Source organism: Pinus tabuliformis, chromosome 2_1, assembly GCF_031772625.1.
Source record: "Pinus tabuliformis cultivar Carrire ecotype Pingquan chromosome 2_1, CPIR1, whole genome shotgun sequence".
Taxonomy (NCBI): Eukaryota; Viridiplantae; Streptophyta; class Pinopsida; order Pinales; family Pinaceae; genus Pinus; species Pinus tabuliformis.
This window is the reverse complement of record NC_142299.1, coordinates 244,710,992-244,730,860: the sequence shown is the minus strand read 5'-3', so window position 1 is coordinate 244,730,860 and position 19,869 is coordinate 244,710,992.

Genomic DNA, 19,869 nt, shown 5'->3' with positions numbered 1-19,869 from the left:
TGGCTACTATTTATATGGTTAATGAAGTACTGATTCACTGATTAAATATCAACATATGATGAATTAACTGAATCATAAGTTTGCTGGACATACGCTAGTTTCCTTAAATACAGTTGTGTGTACATGTGAGTTACCTTCATTGAAGTAGTGTATATAAATCAGAGTATGAAAAGAATAAGTTATTGATTTGACTAATACTGATTCACCTCCCCCCCCCCCCCCCCCCCCAAGTATTATTTCCAACAATTGGTATTAGAGTAGGTCCTTTGGCAGAAGCTTGATCACTTGAAGATGATTCCTAGAAGCAATTGGAAAGAAGCTAAAGAAGAAAGCACCTCAGAAAAGGAAGACATCTGAAAGGAAAAATGACAACAGGAGAGACAATGGGTCGTTAGGTGGAAGTAAGTATTCAGATTCAGAATCACCTCAGATTGAATATAAACAAGAAAATGAAGTATCATGTACAAATTTTGGTCTTTTAGTGATACTTTTCTTTGTTGATGCAATATTGAAGATATTGGAAGTGATCGTGAAAGAAACATAGAGGCATAAGTTAAAAGACTCACAAATAAAATCAGAGATCAACAAGATCTATTTAACAAAAGGGAGTGTGCCTTCAAAGAAGAAGTTACCAAATTAAAAGCTTAGTTGGAGGAAGGAAACAAAGGAAGAAGTACAAGGAAAAGGAAGATCAATGTCAAAAGCTGCAGGATGAAGTGACATCATTAAGAAATGAAGTAAATGAAAAAATTACAACAATGAAGAGACTTAAAGAGAGATTCAGTTACTCTGAAAGTCTTGAAGCTAAGATCCTCTCTCTAAAAGAAGATCTTGACAATAAGCAGAATGAAGAACTACCTCAAGCAGATGAAGAACAAGAAAATGAGATTCTCATGTTAAGGTAACAAGTGGAAGAAGGAAGAAAGGATGAAGAAATATTGAAGAAGCAATATCTGGAAAAGGAAGAGAAATATTAGGTTGAGGTAAATATCTTGAAAGGTAAATTAGAAGAAACGGATAAAATGTTATGATTTCAAGACAATACTAAGATTTTGGATGATATTATTAGTAGTCAAAGGTCTCCTACCATCAAAATTGGTCTTGGTTTTCATGAATATGTTGAAGGTGAATCTAGCTCACAAGGTGAGGCAAGGAAATCTAATGAAAAATCTGAAATGCTCAATAAAGAAATGAAAGGTCAACCCCATCAACAACCAAGGAAAGAAAGTCTTCAAAGAAATCCTTTTCTACTAACTGTGGAATTGATAGTCGGTTACTTCCTTTGATGAATAATGTTGAATGTTTTATATGTCATAATTTTGGACATGTTGCAGTGAGATGCAAAAGTAGAATGGTTGAAGACCGTGACATAGAAAGATCATCAACTTCCAGGTACTTTAAGGGATATTGTTTTTCTTGCAATATTGTTCGTCACAAAGCCATTGAATGCTATAGAAGGAATATGAAACATGTAAGATGTTATTCTTGTCATAAGTTTGAACATATATTGAAGGAATGTAGGAGAAAAATTCAGGCACCATGCGAAAAGGAGAGAACATCATCACACTTGAAGATATGGAAGAAGATGGAAGTATAGTCAGAAAGATGTGGCATAGCATAGTGCATAGACATAACAGACTCAAGGGGAGCTGAAAGTGTGAAACTTGAGTGTCCTAAATCTCATAAGCAATTTTCATGAAGACAAGTCACGTATATACCTGAGTTCGAAGCTACGCAGTCACACATATGTGGGTTTCAGGAAAAGGTAGTGGGAAAAACTCAAAAAACGAGGTCTGATATGGTTCAGTCAGTTATCAAATATCTTCTTTGTTTTGATTGATGATGATTACAATATTCTTATAATATGTAGAAGTGCTCTTGTCCCTCATAATTTGTTGATGACTTGACATATATGTGATTGAGGATGATGTCTTGATGATTCTTACTGATATTTGTAATGATCAGATCTGATAATAAATAGTTGGAAAATGTTCAGGGGGAGCATATGTCTCTAATAATGCATTTTTGGCATTATAATAGAAGACCTTGTCACATGAAGATGCATTTATTTCTTGATCCACATAGTTGTTTGATTCAGGTGACTCTTTTGAAGATGGACATATACAGGCTATTGATCTTGATGCTGTTGACAGATGCTAATGGTGGAGATCATATATGACGTATGATAGTTGTTGATGACTATCATGGCCTTGTTTAGATTATTGATCCTTGTTATAAATGTCATGTATATCATTAGATGCAAAGGTCATGAAAAGACATAATTTGTAACCCCACTATGCATGGGAAGGATGAAGTAATAATTACTATTTCATTCATGTATAAACATTTGGTATATTCCCACTTGGTTGGGTGGATGAGTCAAAATTGGTATATCCCAACTTGGTTGGGAGATTGATGTATGTATGAATCATGGGTGAAAGGAAGGTCATACTCACTTAGTTGAGTTATAGAGTCATGTTATTCTTTTGAAAAATATTTTTGCAGACTCTGCATGTGCTCAGGGTGAGCATGGATGGTTTAGTGCATCTCAACATGTACAAAGGGGGGGCTTAATTTTAGAATTAATCATGTACTCAGAGCATGGACAACATAATTAATATCAAAGTGGGAGAATATCTTGGTCTGTCGTTCACCCTTGATGTCAAAGGGGGAGAGTATCTTGGTGGTGTGGTTGCCATCAAGTCCAAAGGGGCAGATTGTTGGAATTATGATACAGGTGTTGTCCTTAATGGCAACTCACACAGATGACATATCACAATGCAATAGGTTCACTGTTTGGTGCAGGATCCCCCAAGGGCAGTTTTGGGGCTTAGAGCCCAGACTTTGGTCCAATTTTGTAATTCCAATGTAAAGACTCCACATTTTGTGGGTGCGGAGTGCGTAACTGTTAAAGAGTCATAGGTTTGTTTGCCCTTATTTTGATAATGTAATGTTGGCAGTAGAAGATCTACCCATGGTCTGTGGACCATGGGATTGTATAAGTAGAGCAAAGCTCTAAGTAGTTAAGACAATCAATCTAAGATCGAATGTATGCGAGATAGTTTTGAAGTGTAAGTATAAGTTTTGGGTCGTAGCATAGGTAGAGGCTCTACAGTTGAGTGCACAGAGGCTTAGTAGTATGCAACTAAGTGCATAGGGTGATTCGAGTTTGTAATCATCTGGAAGTATTAATAAAGAGAAGTTTCTATCATTTTTGCGTGTTTATTTCCTATTTATGCATCTATTATATTGGGTATGAATTTCACTTGTAATGATTATATGATGCACAAATGTGTATAATTGTATTGGTTAAGTGAACGCAAGTAGGAACATTTGTTTATGTGAATATACTCAAGATTTGTTAACAAGATAAGTAGGATACTTAGTCTAGTTTGGGAAATAACATAGTTCGCTGTCATATCAGCACGAAAGGACTTTAACCCCTGGTTAGGGCTGCGCGAAAGCCGATTGTAACAGATCAAGAAGGTATTGAAGGATAGGCTGGAGTTTGAAGCACCCTGCACGAAGGAATGTATAGTTGGAATAAACCGACATCACAACCATCTCAAGGCTGCTTCAGTGCTTCGTGGGATGATGCCAAAAGGGCTAGTATTGTAGGGATTTGTTTGGCTAACTAACAGTGAAGCTGGGTCAGGCCCTGTCAAGCCAAAAAATGGTTCTGTTGCTGGGATCGGAATCTACATGAGAGATGTGTGATGTTGTATCACTATAATCCAACTAAGAAAGAAATCGAAGGCTGGTTGGACAGAAGAATTCACGAGTTTGCGGCGCAAGAGAACAGAAACCCATGATTGTTAAAAGAAGAGTGGTTAGATAGCTACCTGTATACAAAGATCCACAAAATATTTTTAGTGCCCTTCCCTATTAGGCTATACAAGTGGATCGCAAAGCTAGCAGATAGATCATACTCGACGGTAAGGTGGAAGCTTGACGGTCCTATTGTGTGGACCCCAGAGTTAGTGCGAAGGTTGGAAGCATCGAAGGATAAGATCACGCACGTTGTCAATCATGGGCTCGATCACATTATAGAAGTATTTTTTATTGAGTTCATGGTCAACACCTCAATCGGATATAGCGAGGTAGAGCGATGCTTTTTCAAAGGACCATGAGGTAAGTACGTAATGTATTTGAATACTTGGGTTAAAATTATATTGTGCAAAAAGTAGGTTATGCAGTTACCTTGATGTTCAGGGCTACACGATGGGGAAAGATTTATAGGAACGAAGGAAATAAGGGTCCAGAAAATAGCCCCTTGATTTCACCTCCATGAGGGTACGAGGAAGAGCTCGCGAAGGTCTCTCTGCGAAGTGCTATTCATCTGATAAGACAAAGAATTCCACGAATCCCACCTCCACCCACACCACCACCAACTTCATCACCATCACCTCCATCTTTGCCTGTACCAACTCGACCACCACCATGATTGAGTATGGAAAACACAGTGAAGTTGCTTGTGTTGAAAGGTTTGGGAAATGACGGTCCAGACCAATTCTGATTTGTTCTAAGGGTTATATGGGAAGCGCAAGGTGTTACAGATGACCATATAAACAAAGCGACACTGTTTAGTGTTGAGTACTGAAGAAGGTATGTTATTATCGATTATTTTGTCATCTTTTCTTTAAAACTCATAACGTCTTTGCATCATGAACTAGGTAGATAATAAGAACTTATGACAAAATCTATGGGATTTGTATGCAATGCAAAGTAACTAATAATTTCCCTTTTCTTATGCAGGAAAAGGAGAAAACGGAAGATGGACATCACAAAGGAAAAGATAGGACAAAGTTGACTGTTGTCCGTTTGGCAGGGAACTGCATGTAATCAAGGTGATCCAAATTGGAGCATATCAGTCAGGAAAGGGAAAAGGAGATATCAAATCAACACAAGGGAACAAGAGGATAACCGAGAATTAATAGTCTGGTGAATCCCTCAGTATCCTTCGATCGTGAGGGATCGTTATCTTAACGACTTTTGTATCATTGATATCTCCACTCGACTCTTATAAGAAGGGGCAGCATTGCTAGCTTGGGGGATGAACTATTGTTATTTTTATGTAATCCTCCTTTGTATTTGAAACTTTGATCATCGACTCTCATTGAAGAGTGATCCATTGCAACTCTGTTTTAATGCTTTAATATAAATCTGGTTGTCGTTCCATCTTTGATTCTAAAGTAATCTCAAGCGGTGTGTCCTTGGAGGCTAAGGGCCCAGCCCTGGTGGAACACTTGCTCCTGTACCATTATTTCTAATTCGTGTGTGTTTTTTATTATTAGCTCTATTCGGTAATCTGATGTGTTTTTCTATTTTACATAACGGTTCTATTATATTTTGTTTATGCTCAACTGAGTAATGTTTTTCTCTATAACAGGAATGTTGTGTTGTTCATTCTGACTTTGTAACGCATTGTTGTTCCTTTAACCATTGATATAACATTGTTGTTCCTTACAGAATGCCATTGTTGTTCAATTACAGAGTAACCGTTCTATACATTTATAAGTTGGTATTACTGTATTTATCTATGGTTTACACTTAATCGCGATTTTTTTTCAACTCGCATTGTTGTTCCATTACGAATCACAATTGTTATTCTTTATAATTGAGATTTATACTTGTTGTATGAAAGTTAGATTACTGTTTCTTCTAATATTAAGCATTCTGTGTGTGATATTCATTTTGGTTCATTGTACATTTATATCTGACTCCAGTTGTTGTTCTATATTTCATTTCCATTAGTTGTTGTTATATTTCCATTTGTTGTCTGATTCATCTTTAGAGTAAAGATTGTTGCCTAATTCCTGTAGGGTACAATTGCTGCATTCATTTCCGTAGACTAAGGTTTTTCTATTCAATCTTGTTCATAAGACTAGTTGTTGTTCCATTTCCTGTCATTTGTATTATCATTGCTTTGGTGTGCAGAACGATCTGAGACTATAGTGAGCATTGAAATTTGTTGTCTAGTTCCCATATTGATGATCTTTTCCTTGATTGTCTTTAATTACATCAATTTACAAAGGGATGAGTTACCATTATTGTACCCTTGACTGATACATTTCTCTAGTTTTTTGAGTGCATGATTTGAGTTTTAAGGTTCTTTTCTATAAGTAGATCTTATTTCAAGGATCCGTTTACTATTGTATTTAGAGCACTATACTACTAGCATTACTCTGACAAATGACTGTCTCAAACTGAGTACACTCTTTGAGATAATAAATCGTTCTTGGATTGATAAGTTAATGTAGGGTAAATAGAGGTGAAAAAGACATGTTTTACTGCTCGAAATTTTGGCACTGTTACTGGGGAAGAGTGTAGCCATTTGTTTCTTTTCCAGAGTGATGTAAGAACCTACTAGGAGAGAACTGGGTTTTAAAAATGAAAGGTAAGAACCTACGTATGGAGCATGTAATAGCCCTGCTCCCCTGCCCGATTTCCTACAGATTTGTTGCTATTTTTTGGGTAGAAATTAACATTTTATTTGTGTGCATGACTAAGCAAAAAAAGCTTGAAAAGTATCCTAAACCCCTACCCGAGTCTGACAAAGCTAAGGGGCTAGTGACCCTTGGCCGATCGACCTTTATAGATGAAATCCTTAAGAAAGTAGAATCTTAGCCTTCAGTAGGACCTAGAAAATTTGCTTCTGGACAAACTACTAGTTCCCTTCAGGCCACAGGATCACCCTCTGTAGCCTTTTCTGAGGTGCATAGTCAAACTGAAGAGCAATATTTTCAAGAAATTGAGAATTCTAGCCCAAAATCATTGCAAGAAGGGAACCTTAGCAACCTCTGTTAAGGGAGAGGAGAAACAAGAGAAATTGAAGAACCAAGATCTCCTCTTGGGATAATTCAACCATTAAGTAGCCTAGATAAGGGAATTGCTGCAAAAATCATTTATAACGAAGTTGAAGAACCTCAAGAACCAGAATCCCCCCAAACATTAGGCACTCTCATCATCCCAGATAGAGGAAGTGTTGTTAAGGCCATTCCTATTAAGGCCATTACTATTAAAGCCATTCCCCCTTGACAGCTTAGGAATACCCTCCTAGATATCCTAGAAGGTTATTGGCATATATTTGACCAAATGGCCCAGAACCAGCCAAACCTCTACACTGCAATACCCCATTGTGGATACTGCAGCTAATGCACCTATGAAAGAAATTCATCTCCAGAATATCCCTACATTCCATGGCCTTACATCAGAAGATCTAGATGCATTCTTATTTGAACTTGATGTTCTATGTAGAGGATATGACTATACCACCGATCCCCAGAAACTGAAATTGTTCCCATCTACATTAAAAGGGGCTACTTTAAGATGGTTTATGGGATTGGGAGGTGGTGTTATAAACAATTGGGATCAAATGAAAGATGCTTTTCTAAAGAAATATAAGGACTATTGCAGGTCTAGAGAATTAAAAGATGAAATATTTCAGATGGTAGCCAGGGAAAATTTTAAGAACCCCCCCTAAATTTATAAATATAATAAATGGGCGAATCTCCATGGTATATAGGAAAAATGGAAGGCGATTTTATCAATAATATAATATGTATATATAATTTTTTGGCGAATCTCTCACCAGGCATGGCGAATATTTTACTCAATTATAAAATCTTGTAAGATCTTGGCGAGTATTTCACTAAATAATAAAACTTTGTAAAGTCCTATTGAATCTTAGCATAGGCTACATGCTGGTTTAATTCCCCCATTTAAATAGGCTACATTCCAGGTGAATACCATGGGTCAATACCATGTGCCATTTTGGTGAATACCATGGGTCAATACCATGTGCCATTTTTATTTTTATTAATTCTAATATTAGGGTTAATAATGGTTTTTTTCATGGTATTAATAACAATCTAGTCCATGGTATTTGTCCCATAGTATTTTGGCCATAGGTTTCACCTAAATATAACCCATTTTTTGAGTGTTCGTAAATTGACTTATGGAGTAAATATAAAAAAATGTTTTATTTGTTTACCATACCTCTCGTTTATTTATATTTTTATTAATTTACCATACCTCTTTTACAAATATGGTATTTGGCCCATAGGATTCACTTAAATAAAACCTCTTTCTTGAGCCTTCATAAATATAACTAGGGTTATGGACTAAATATAAAAAGAGGTTTTATTTATTTACGATATGTCTAGTTTATTTTTATTTTTATTTATTTACCATACCTTTTGAGTAAGTATAAAAAGACGTTTTATTTATTTACCATACCTCCACTTTACTTATATTTTTATTTGTTTACACCCTTACATGTATATAAGGTGACTTATGGAGTAAATATAAAAAATGTTTTATTTATTTACCATACCTCTCATTTATTTATATTTTTATTAATTTACCATACCTCTTTTATAAATATGGTATTTGGCCCCTAGGATTCACTTAAATAAAACCTATTCTTGAAAATGGGTGAATGGATTCACTTAAATAAAACCTATTCTTGAAAATGGGCGAATGGAAGGTTGTAAGTCCTAATTTCAAGGGCTAAATTTACCTTTTTTACCCTCTCCCTTAAAATAAGGTGGGCTATTTGAGGTGATTTGTAAAAATGTACTATGATACAAAATATTCGCCCACTAAAAATTTAAAACCCCTTAATTTCGCCCAAAGGGCGAACATTCGCCCCTAAAATTATCCTTGATGGTAGCTAGACCGAATGAAACTTTAGAAGAATATGTTGAACGTTTCTAGTATAATCTTCAAAGATGTCCTTATGCATCATTACCCTTCCCTAATAATGTATTAAAAACAACATTAATTAGGGGAATGAAGGAACAATGGATTGAAACACTAAATATTATGGGAAAAGGAGATATTTATCAAGAAAATTTTGCTGACGTTATTGATTTATGTATCAGGAGCTCGAGAGGTAGCACAAGACTAAAACCGGTGGAACATGACAGGTTTATAAGAGATAACAAGATCTCTGGAGAGGGAGTAACTCACGCAAAAATTGGAAATTTATTAGAAAATTTTCAAACTGACATATTAGGGACACTGAAAACACAACTTGATATTATGTAGGCCAAACAAAAGCAAGTAGAGGCAGAACAGAATTTGGCAATCTTCTGCCCAGATGCAGAAAGAAACACCGCCACAAGGAGTGTCCATTAGATGCAGTCTAAGTTTGCGCCATTTGTATAGAAGACCACTCTAAAGAGAGTTGTCCCTCACTTCTTGGATTGAAAGCAGTATACAAGGAAGCAGAAGAAGAGCCAGAACCGGTGTACCTACTCAATCAGCACCGTCAATGGCAGCCGCGAAAATCAAGTATGTTCCCAGATCTAGCTTCTTCTTTTTAGTCTCCACAATATCATACAATGTGGTAAAATCAACCTCCCTTCTCAAATTGGTCATAGCCACCATTTCCTTCATCATCACCATGGCCAAACCAAACAAGTCAATCCAGTTGGCCAAATTTTCCCTATACTCCACCATATTGGCAAAACAATGTATATCCAGCACAATGGTCCCCTCCTACTTCACAGAGTCAAGCCTCGCAGACAAACTGGCTATCATTAATATTTATACATTTAAATAGTTTAACTAATTTTAAGATTATCCCATAATTCTAATTGAAAATAAAAATTACATTGTACAAACTCATGTGTTATATATAAATTAAATAATAAATAATAAATATTATATTCATTATTCTAGGATTAATATTATCAATATTATATATTAATTCAATATTCTAGGATTTCTTTGATCAATTCTAATTATGATATTTAATATTATTAATACTAATTATTATTATTAATTATTATATTAATAAATAATAAGTAACCTATTCTTAAAATTTATTAATAAAAACCAACATATTTTATAATAAATATTAAGTATTAATTCAATATCCTAAAATTAATATTTTTAAACATTAATTTTGATCAATATAATATCATTAATTCTAATTATTATTATTAATTATTATAATTATAATAATTATTATTAATAATAATTATATTAATAATAATAATTAATGATAATAATAATATTAATTACAATTAGTATTAATAATAAATAATAGTTATTATTATTGATCAATCATTTATTATAAATATTAAATATTAATTCAATTTTCTAGGATTAATATTTTTTTTACGATTAACTATAATCAAGATAATATCATTAATTCTAATTATTATTAATTATTATAATCCTAGTTATGTTTATTATTAATATGTATATTAATAATAATTAATAATAGAATTAATATTAATAATAACTATCATATTAAATATTAAGTAACTAATTAATATTAATAAAATTAATAAAGTAATAAATTAATTAATTAATTAATTAATCTGAGACAGCCGACATCTCTTCAACAATTATTTTTCAAATATTGACAGCTGACATTCTTCTTTTTTCTCTCCTTATTACTATTTAATCCCTCAAATAAGCTCTTCTTCTATCCAGCATTCAAGTCGTCCTGATGATGGATCCCGGTTGGGATTGGAAACGTTCGCAAAAAATGGTTCTTACTATGGATTCTCCGGTAACTAAGTCAAAAACTAGCAAATATTAATGAATCAGCCAATAGGAACCATTCCACTCCCTCAACCTACACTACCAACATTACAACAAAACCTTCAATCTAACTTAAGACCACAACTCCCAGCCCAGTCCAACCCTAATCCAAATAATAGATTGGTCCAATCTATCCAAATAATTGAAACACCAGAACCAAAAATAAATCTAAAGGAGTGTAATGATCTTCAATTAAGATCTGGGCGTGTTGTAGAAACAGAGGGAAATAAAACTACTCAAGTTGAAAATCTGTTACCTATAGAACAACCACCACAAGAAGAGGATGTGACCAGACAACAAATTCATGATCAAGTAACCACATCTTCTCCCCCATTCCAGAATGATTGATTATACCTCGACCTATACAACATCCTGATTTTGACATTCTAAGAGAACTGAAAATTTTGTACATAAAAATCCCACTCCAAGCCATCCAAGACATCCCAATATACGCAAAAACCATCAAAGAGCTATGTATAAAAAAACCAAGGAAGAAAATAACAAATAACCAAAAAGTCCAAGTAGTTGGTACCTTATCCGATCTATTATTAGGAAAAGAAACACCCATTAAATATGAGGACCCAGGAAGTCCAATAGTAATAGTACAAATCAATGGACAAACCTTCTCAAATGCCTTAGTTGATCTAGGAGCTGCAATCAATATTTTAACAACCACCACTTGTCAAAAACTGGGCATTACATTAGTAGAACCGACTTCCACTTTCTTAGAATTGGCTGACCGATCTGTGGTTAGGCCAGAGGGCACACTACATGATGTCATGATATCCATTTATTCCTGGGAGTATACTGCTGATTTTCTGATAATAAACCCCAAAAACCGACTTGATGGATATCTATTGAGTTTAGGTAGACCTTGGCTTACAACTATTGACGCTTATATCGGCTGCCGACAAGGTAGTATGACCATAACTAAGGGGGCTAACATCAATAATCTAGCTTTATATCCTCTAGCCTAGCCAAGTGTCACAATAATAAGAACTAACAAACATCCTGTATCATACCTCACTGAAAATATTAGATCTCCATTAACCATAGAAGATGCCCTCGATTTCAAAGATCAAACAGAAGATGATGCGATTAACAATTTTATTAGCCAAGCGGAATCCAGATCCCACATACAATGTCACATGATAGAAGTAGCATTTGATAATGAATTAGAAGGCGATCCTCTTAAAGATACTCATGATCAGACAATACCTACTACCTCTGTCTCAAATAGTAAAACTATAGAAATTGAGCCAGGAAAGACTTTAAACATTAATGCCAACCTGAATTCCAAACAAGAAGAGAAGTTGATCCAACTACTGAGGAAATATAAAGAAGCATTTGCATGGGATTACCCTAACATGAAAGGAATTGATCCCCAGTTATGTACACACCACATTTACATAGAGAAGGATGAAAAACCCGTTCGCCAACCACAAAGGAGACTTAACCCTCATCTAAAAGACATTTTAAAAGTTGAACTTCAAAAACTTTTAGATGTGAACTTCATCTACCCTATCTCTGATAGTAAATGGGTCTCTACACTTGTTGTGGTGCCAAAGAAGAATGGAAAATGGAGGATTTGTGTAGATTATAGAGAACTAAATAAAGCAACACAAAAAGACCACTTTCCCCTTCCATTCATTGACCAAGTATCAGACACTTTGGTAGGACAGAAATGATTTTCTTTCTTAGATGGCTTCAATGGATATAATCATATTCAGATTTCCCCTAAAGACTAGGACAAAACTACTTTTACTTGTCTGTGGGGAACATTTTCTTACAAAGTTCTACCTTTTGGCCTATGCAATGCTCCTGCAACATTTCAAAGGGCCATCCTTAGCATCTTTTTAGATTTAATAAATGAAGGGCTTGAAGTATACATGGATGATTTTACACCATACAGAGATGATTTCAACCCAGCATTGGACACACTGGAAAAAGTGTTGCAGCGGTGCATTGCGACTAAGCTCTATTTTAGCCATGAAAATTGCCATATGATGATGACTGAAGGACTTGTTTTAGGCCATTATATCTCAGCAGCTAGAATATAGGTAGACTCGGCCAAAATCCAAATAATTTTGCTAATTCCCACTCCTACCACTCAAACATAGGTACACAGTTTTCTTGGATTTTCTGGTTATAGAAGATTTATAGAACATTTTTCTCATATTGTTGCACCTCTATATACACTAACAGGTAATGTTGACTTTGTTTGGACATAAAAATGCGACCATGCTTTTCAGGATCTGAAAAATCTTGTGTCAATAGCCCCAATACTTAGAGGTCCAAATTGGGACCTGCCATTTCAAATTTCATCAGATGCTTCAGATACAGCTATTGGAGCAGTGCTTAGGTAGGAAGAAAAAAAATCATATGCAATTTATTATATTAGCAAGAATTTATCTCCTGCTTAATTGTACTATAATGTTACTGAAAAAGAATTTTTAGCTATAATACATGCTGTCAATAAATTTAGGCATTATATTACTAGATATCCTATTATCTTGTATACAGATCACTCTGCCATAAAATATTTAGTAAATAAACCAATCACAAATGGTAGTGTTACACTAAAAAATGTCACCATGACTATTTACAGTTAGGATGGCTCTATCAACAATCATACTACCCTCTTAGGCAAGTCTTATGCCTCTGCTCTCCATGTCAAACTCCAAAAAAGAGAGAAAGTCTTTCTAAATGTATTTATCTCTGGGGACGCAGGTTCTCTCAACCTTACCTGCGGGGACGCACCCAATGTTCACAAAAACTGCGTCTTTGGACGCTCTGTATGTAAAGGGGCAGGTGCGTCCCCCTGAAAAGGTTAAAATGCGCAAGTTTCATCTTTAAAAAGTCACTTTTGGTCATTTCTAGAGCATTCTAGAAGGTTATTCGACGTGTATTGAGCGCCTCCAGATGGTTCATGCACTCCTACCAAAGAGGAACTTATCCCATCAATAGGGGAGCTATCCCATCCAAAGAGGGGATTATCCCATTGATGGTGGACCTGATTAACTTCCTCTTGAGCACTATAAATACAGGCATTGGGCCAGAAGGAGGGGAGGTTGAAAGCTATACATTTTTAAGGGTAAATGCTGCAGGAATTAGGACTCCCATTTAGAAGCTTGTGAGGAGAGATTGCCATCTTTGCTTGTTCTATTTGGAAGTGGGTGAGCTTTGTCAAAGTAAAGGAGAACTCTTGATGGACCCTGGGAGGGACTTGCACAACACCAAGGCTCAGGTTGTATTTGTTCCTTTTGTTACCTATTAATGCAAATGAGTCCATTCTTCTCAATAACTTGTTATTTATGAGTTATTTCATGTACTCCTTGGTCTATATGTTGAATATGCTTTGTTTTATGTTATAATCAGGTGCTATTTAATGGTTTGACTGTTGGTGATTGCAGGTTTTGGAGAAAAGGAGGAGCTCATCCAGATCAACAAAGCTTGGACTTCTACAACAGCGTTTGGACAAAGGTAAGAACAAAACACTTGATTTCTCATATCATAATGCATGTTTAGAGAAGGATAGCTCTAGTTTGTTTTGTTTGTCATTAGAATGTCTTAGACTTCTAGGAAGGTCGGTTGTGTCCGCACTATTGACTGATTCCGTGTGACAAATTGGCGACTCCACTGGGGATTCCATTGATGTGAAAAGTCTTTTCCTTTGTGTGAACTTTGCTCTGAGAAAATTTGTTTATTTTTCTGGTTTTGGCTCTGTGACTTTGTCTGTGGGTGGGTTAGCTTAGGATTAGATTCATTTTGGTTTTTCTTGAGTTTTTCAGTAGGACGCACCCTCTGAGTGTTGCACAGTGCGTCCCTGGACGCACTGTCGCTGTGTGCACAGAGCGGGCCCGCACCTGTGCTAACGGGTCGCCTGCGTCCCCTGCTAAAATTTGAGAAAATTCCATTTTTTGCATTTTTGCTCTTAGATTTTGTTTTTTCTTAGTTTTTACTGCCCAGATTCATTAGTCCCTTGTCAAAGATCTTCACCTGAACTTGTTTCGATAGCATTGAGTGTTTTAGTGGATTTCATCGAAGTGTAAGCCCTAGGGTTTGATTTTTGAGTAGGTCTTGTAGTGACTTTGGCGGTAGAAGTTGTCAAGCCTTAGATCTCTCTGGTTTTGTCAGCATTCTAAGAAGTCAGACCTGTCATAAAGTCTACCTGTGAGAGCAACTTACCATTGAGTTGTCTCTTTGGGCAAATTTCGAAGTGCTTGTTGATTAAGTCTTGAATTCCATTTTACAAAAAGAACAAAAAGATTTGAGTTTTGTTTTGACTAGTCTTTTGATTCTGCATTAGCTGGTCCTTGATTTGATTTTGGTCAAGTAAAACAACCTAGAATCATCTTTGTGAGCTTTTGCCTTGTTAGGTTTGCTTAGAGTAATTTCCCTTTTGATTTGCTTGTGAGTCAAGTTTTCATAGATTTTATAGCTTTTGAAATTGTTTTTTGTTAAGATAGGTTTATATGCTTTATTAAAAAGAGAAAATACAAAAACATCTCCTTTGAAAAGTTTTGTTTCAAGTAGCTTTGAAAAGTTTTGAAAGAAAAAGAGTTTTTTCGTGCACGTAAGGAGTGGTCATGTTTGTATGCTTGAAAAGATAAAGAGAATTGTTTCTTTGATTGTCTTTTCTAAGGAAGTTGTTTTCTATAAAATTTGCATCTCTCAACTCTCTTAGTTAAGAATTTCATTGAAAAAGGAAAGTAGCGTAAATCATCTTAGGTGCATCTTTGTAGTGGTTTGAGTCGAGTCTACACACCATTGGTTTCACTTCCGCTACCTTTTGTCTTTAAGAAAAACCATAAAATTAACGCTTAAAGTAAAATCGACGTAGTAACTTTTATTTACTAGGGCTCTGAAACACCAATTTAGATCAGGCTAGTGTCTTGGAGTAGGTGAGTAATTAACTCTCCAAGACAACAAAACCAAACAAGTAGCTTATCTTGTGATAGAATAAATCCAATTGTCTCACTTGTACTCTGGGAAAGCTCCTCTTAAAGGAGAAGCACGAGCTCGTGTCCGAACCAGTGAGGGGATCAATCCCCCCTCGTTGGGAACGACGCCAGACACGCACGTATTACAAACGGTAAACCTCGGATTAACCATTGTCGAGGAGCCAGGGGTCACTTGTCGGTAAACCTTGGATTATTGTCAAGGAGCCGGCAAGGGGATTGAGCTTGCTACTCTGCCCTTGCGTGCTGTCGGAGTTTAGACTGTTCCCCCAGGTGCATTTGTTGCGGTTGGTAACCTTAGTGACCATTATCTTTAGGATTCTACCGAGGTGACGGTGGAGGGAAGATCCCACTGTACCTGGAGCAGACGTCGGCTAGACTCACTTGGATTTTCTGGGGGGTTCACTTCACTCGAGACGGTTAAAGTGGAGGAACTTGGTCCAGTCTATTCATTAAGCAGGTTGCCGGGGTAACTGTTCCACCCGCCACTTCTGTACTGAATCCAGCGATGTTGGGCTTCATCACCAACTAGCGCTTTCGGTCTGGAAGGCTACTGTTTGTGCTTGGTTTGACGCCCTAGATTCTTTAGGCGTGTGATTCAAATTTGTTTGGTTCTTTAGAGACTTTAGGTGGTTTGATTTGAAATTTTATTTTGTTTTCGTGTGTAGTAGTTAAAAGTTTTTAGCTGTGGCGGAATTACCGAGACAGTCCCGTAGACTTCGGGGCAAGTCTCCTGAAATTGTTATCGGAACAGATTTGTTGAGAAAACTCCGTAGATCGCGGGGTGGATCTCCTGAAGACGTTCCGGGTCAGTACGAAGGGTTGAAGGTCCTTGTAACTCCTCCTAGTGGCAGTAGAGTAGGTTCACCTGAAGAAGGAGAATCTTCCTTGGTAGTCCATCCAGATTACCAAAGTTTAGAGACAGGTTATAATCCCGAAGCTGTTACAGTTTCTGAGCTTGTTGGTAGTTTTTCGTCTGCTAGTGATACAGGCGAAGAACCAGAAATATCTGAACCTGTTACTCCGACTTCTAGTGTTCCTGATTCACCGAGAATAGAAAGAATTATCACCGAAAATCTTCCTACTGGTTTGATTGCTATTGAAGAACTTGCTCCAGAGGAAGAAATAGGCGTCTCTAATCTTGAAGATCAACTTACTATTGATCTAAGGGAGCGTGAATCTATCTTTTACAGTCCTCCTAGAAGTACTACTTGGTACCTTTCGTTAACCAATTATTTAGACAACTTTGGGCTAGGTTTTTCTACACCTCGTACTCCTTTTCCACCTGGAGGTATTCATACTCCTGTAAATATGTCTGGTCAGTCGTCCGTGTTTACTCAAAGTCCTGAATCTTTCTTACATGGCGGTCCTTCTGTTCCCACTGGGTATCAATCTCTTTCTGGTACCTTTGCGGGGGCATCTCCTCAACCCGTTGATCATGGGTTATTAGTTGGAAACAGTGGTAATATACCATTGGGTGTAGGAGACATTTACATGATGTCAGGTTCAGTTCCCGTTTCCCAACCTCAAGGTGGCCAATTACCGCCTGGGGGGCAGCCTCAGTTAATGCCTGGGGGGCAACCTCAAGGTACATCATTTGTGTCTGGGGGGCAACCTCAAGGTCAGTACGCGCCTATGGGGCAATACATACCTCAAGGTCAACCCCAGCCTCAATATGTACCCCAAGGTCAACCTCAGTATCAATATCAACCTCAAGGATGGCAACCCCAAGGGTATCAACCCCAAGGGTATCAACCTCAAGGGTACCAACCTCAAGGTCAAGGTCAACCCCAGTATCCGTATTTACCTCAAGGTTATCAACCTCAAGGTCAATACTCAGGTCAAGGTTATCAACCACCTCAAGGTCAATCATATGGTCAAGGTATGGGAACTGCACCTTACAATTATCAATCCTATCCTCAATCCGGCTATGGATCTCAGTATCCTCAACCTGTTACGGGTCAATACCCTGGAATGTTAGTGTGGGATCCGTCACAGGGTCAACAGGTGTTGCAGCCAAGTATACAGTTGGTACCTCAAGCTGGACAACCCGTAGTTTCTGGTCCACCCCAGCAACCGCAACCTGTCCAGTCAAATGTTCAAACTTCTGTAACTTCGGTAGTTACTCAGCCGCCAATTGCACCTAGTACTCCATCTCAAACGGCTGCTGCAACTACCGCCACATCTACCATACTTACTTCTGGAGTATCGACGGCTCCGGTTTCTACTGTCTCTGTAACCACTCCTCAGACATCTTTACCGTTGTCTGGATCTACGATTCAAACCACGGTCCAGATGCCTGTAGGCCAGCCTGGTATAAGTACGGTTGTCACTACTCAACCTCAATTTGTTCACCAACCGTACCAGGGACAGTACCAACCTGGGCAAGCTGTCCAACAACCGGTTTACCAGTATCAACCGTATCCTGGGTACACTTATCAACAACCTCAACAACCCCAGTACGGTCCGGTTAATCCTGGTTTTCCAGGAGGATATAATATCCCAAATGCGACTCCTGTTCCTAGTTATCCTGGATATCCTCCTCCTGGGGCCGGTATTGTGACCCAGAGTTTTAGAGATCCTAACCGGCAGTTACCGTTTATCGCAACTTTGGATTTACCAGACTTGACGCGCCTAACGAACGATCCAATTCAATATCTTCCGTTCTGGCCGCCAATGCCAAATAAGTTGCCCAGCGATATACCCAAGTTCGAAGGTAAGTCTGGAGAGGATCCGTCCAATCACGTGATGACTTACCACCTCTGGTGTGCTTCAAATTCTATCTCGGATGATTCGATCCGCTTACGTCTTTTCCAGCGTACACTCATTGGTCTCGCGGCCAAGTGGTACATTGAGTTACCACGGGCCTCTTTTTACAATTTTAGCCAGTTAGCTACCTCGTTCTTAACTCACTTTCAGTTGCCGGTCAGATACGATAACGGCACGGAGTTATTAACTTCACTAAAACAATCAACGTCCACGTATATTTCTGATCACATTCATGAGTGGAGACGTCGAAGAAGGCTAGTGAAAGTTTTTATCCCGGACCAAATCTTAGCTGAATGGTTTGTTAAATCATTATTACCGAAGATTACTGAAGATGTAGCTAAGGCCGGAGTAGTTACTGAGGAGCAAGTCATTGCTCAGGCGCAATACCTTGACTTAGTTTACACTCAGTCGGGTACGTTACACGAGAAGATTCCGGATCTTCCAAAGTCGAATCAAATCGCTGCTGCTCCTTCGGGATCTCATGCCGCTGATGGTATGATTGGTATCGTGAATACAAAGAGCAAGAAGAAGTCTTCCAAGGCTTCAACTACTCCTATTATCACTTTGCCCGATTCCCCGACAGGAGAGTCTTCTCCTGAACTTACCGCCGATATTCACGCTGTAGAGTCATCTACGGCCAAATCAAAAAACGGTGGAAAGAAGAAAGGAAAGAAGAAGGCTAAAGCAGACAAGGCTCCGAAGGAGAAAACAGAAAAGTCGGAAACCAATGACGAAAAGCGCAAACCTCGATATCCTTGTCTTATTTGTGAAGAGGATCATTTTACGAGAGATTGCCCTCATCGGGCCGAGGTTGTGAAAATAGTCAAAGGTTCTCCCACTCCTGCTGTGTTAAAAAATCCATTTCCGGAGCAGGAGAATAAGATGATAGGTTCTTCCTCGAATGCCAGTGAAGAACCCATTTTGATGATGTCTCATGTGAGGATTGCGACTCGATCGCAAGATTATGGTAGTAAGAATCCTGTTGATGGTAAGGAAGCAGAATCTTCTCACTCTAACCCATCAACCTCAGCTCCTGGTTCCGATCCACTACAGATCGAGAAACCTAACCCGGACTTAGTAATTAAACCGCCCGCCAAGGGTGTACTTCGAAGGTCTGCTTTCAATCCACATGCGAGAGCAGCCCAGAATTACAACATTGTTGAGGACTTAGCTGTTTCACCCTCAGCAATGTCGGCGTTAGAAGTGCTGCAATCATGCCCAGCACAACGAAAATTGCTTTTGTCGGCTATAGGAGCTGTTGATGTTCAGGACCCGAATCTAATAATCTTCGATCTAGAAAATAGTACACCGCGTCTCCCCCATCAAATGGCTTTCCAAATTCCAGTGATAGTCAAAAACAGGCCTATTCATCGGACTGTGATTGATGAGGGAGCTTCTACGTGTATTATGTCGATTCAATGTTGGAGATCCCTTGGTTCTCCTTCGTTGAACCAATCCCCCACCATCCTTAAGGCCTTTGATGGCCGTGGGTTCCGTCCGTTTGGTATTCTACAGGAATTGCCTATAGGGGTAGAAGGTAAAACCGTTAGTCTGGATGTGGAAGTGGTTGATGCCCCTC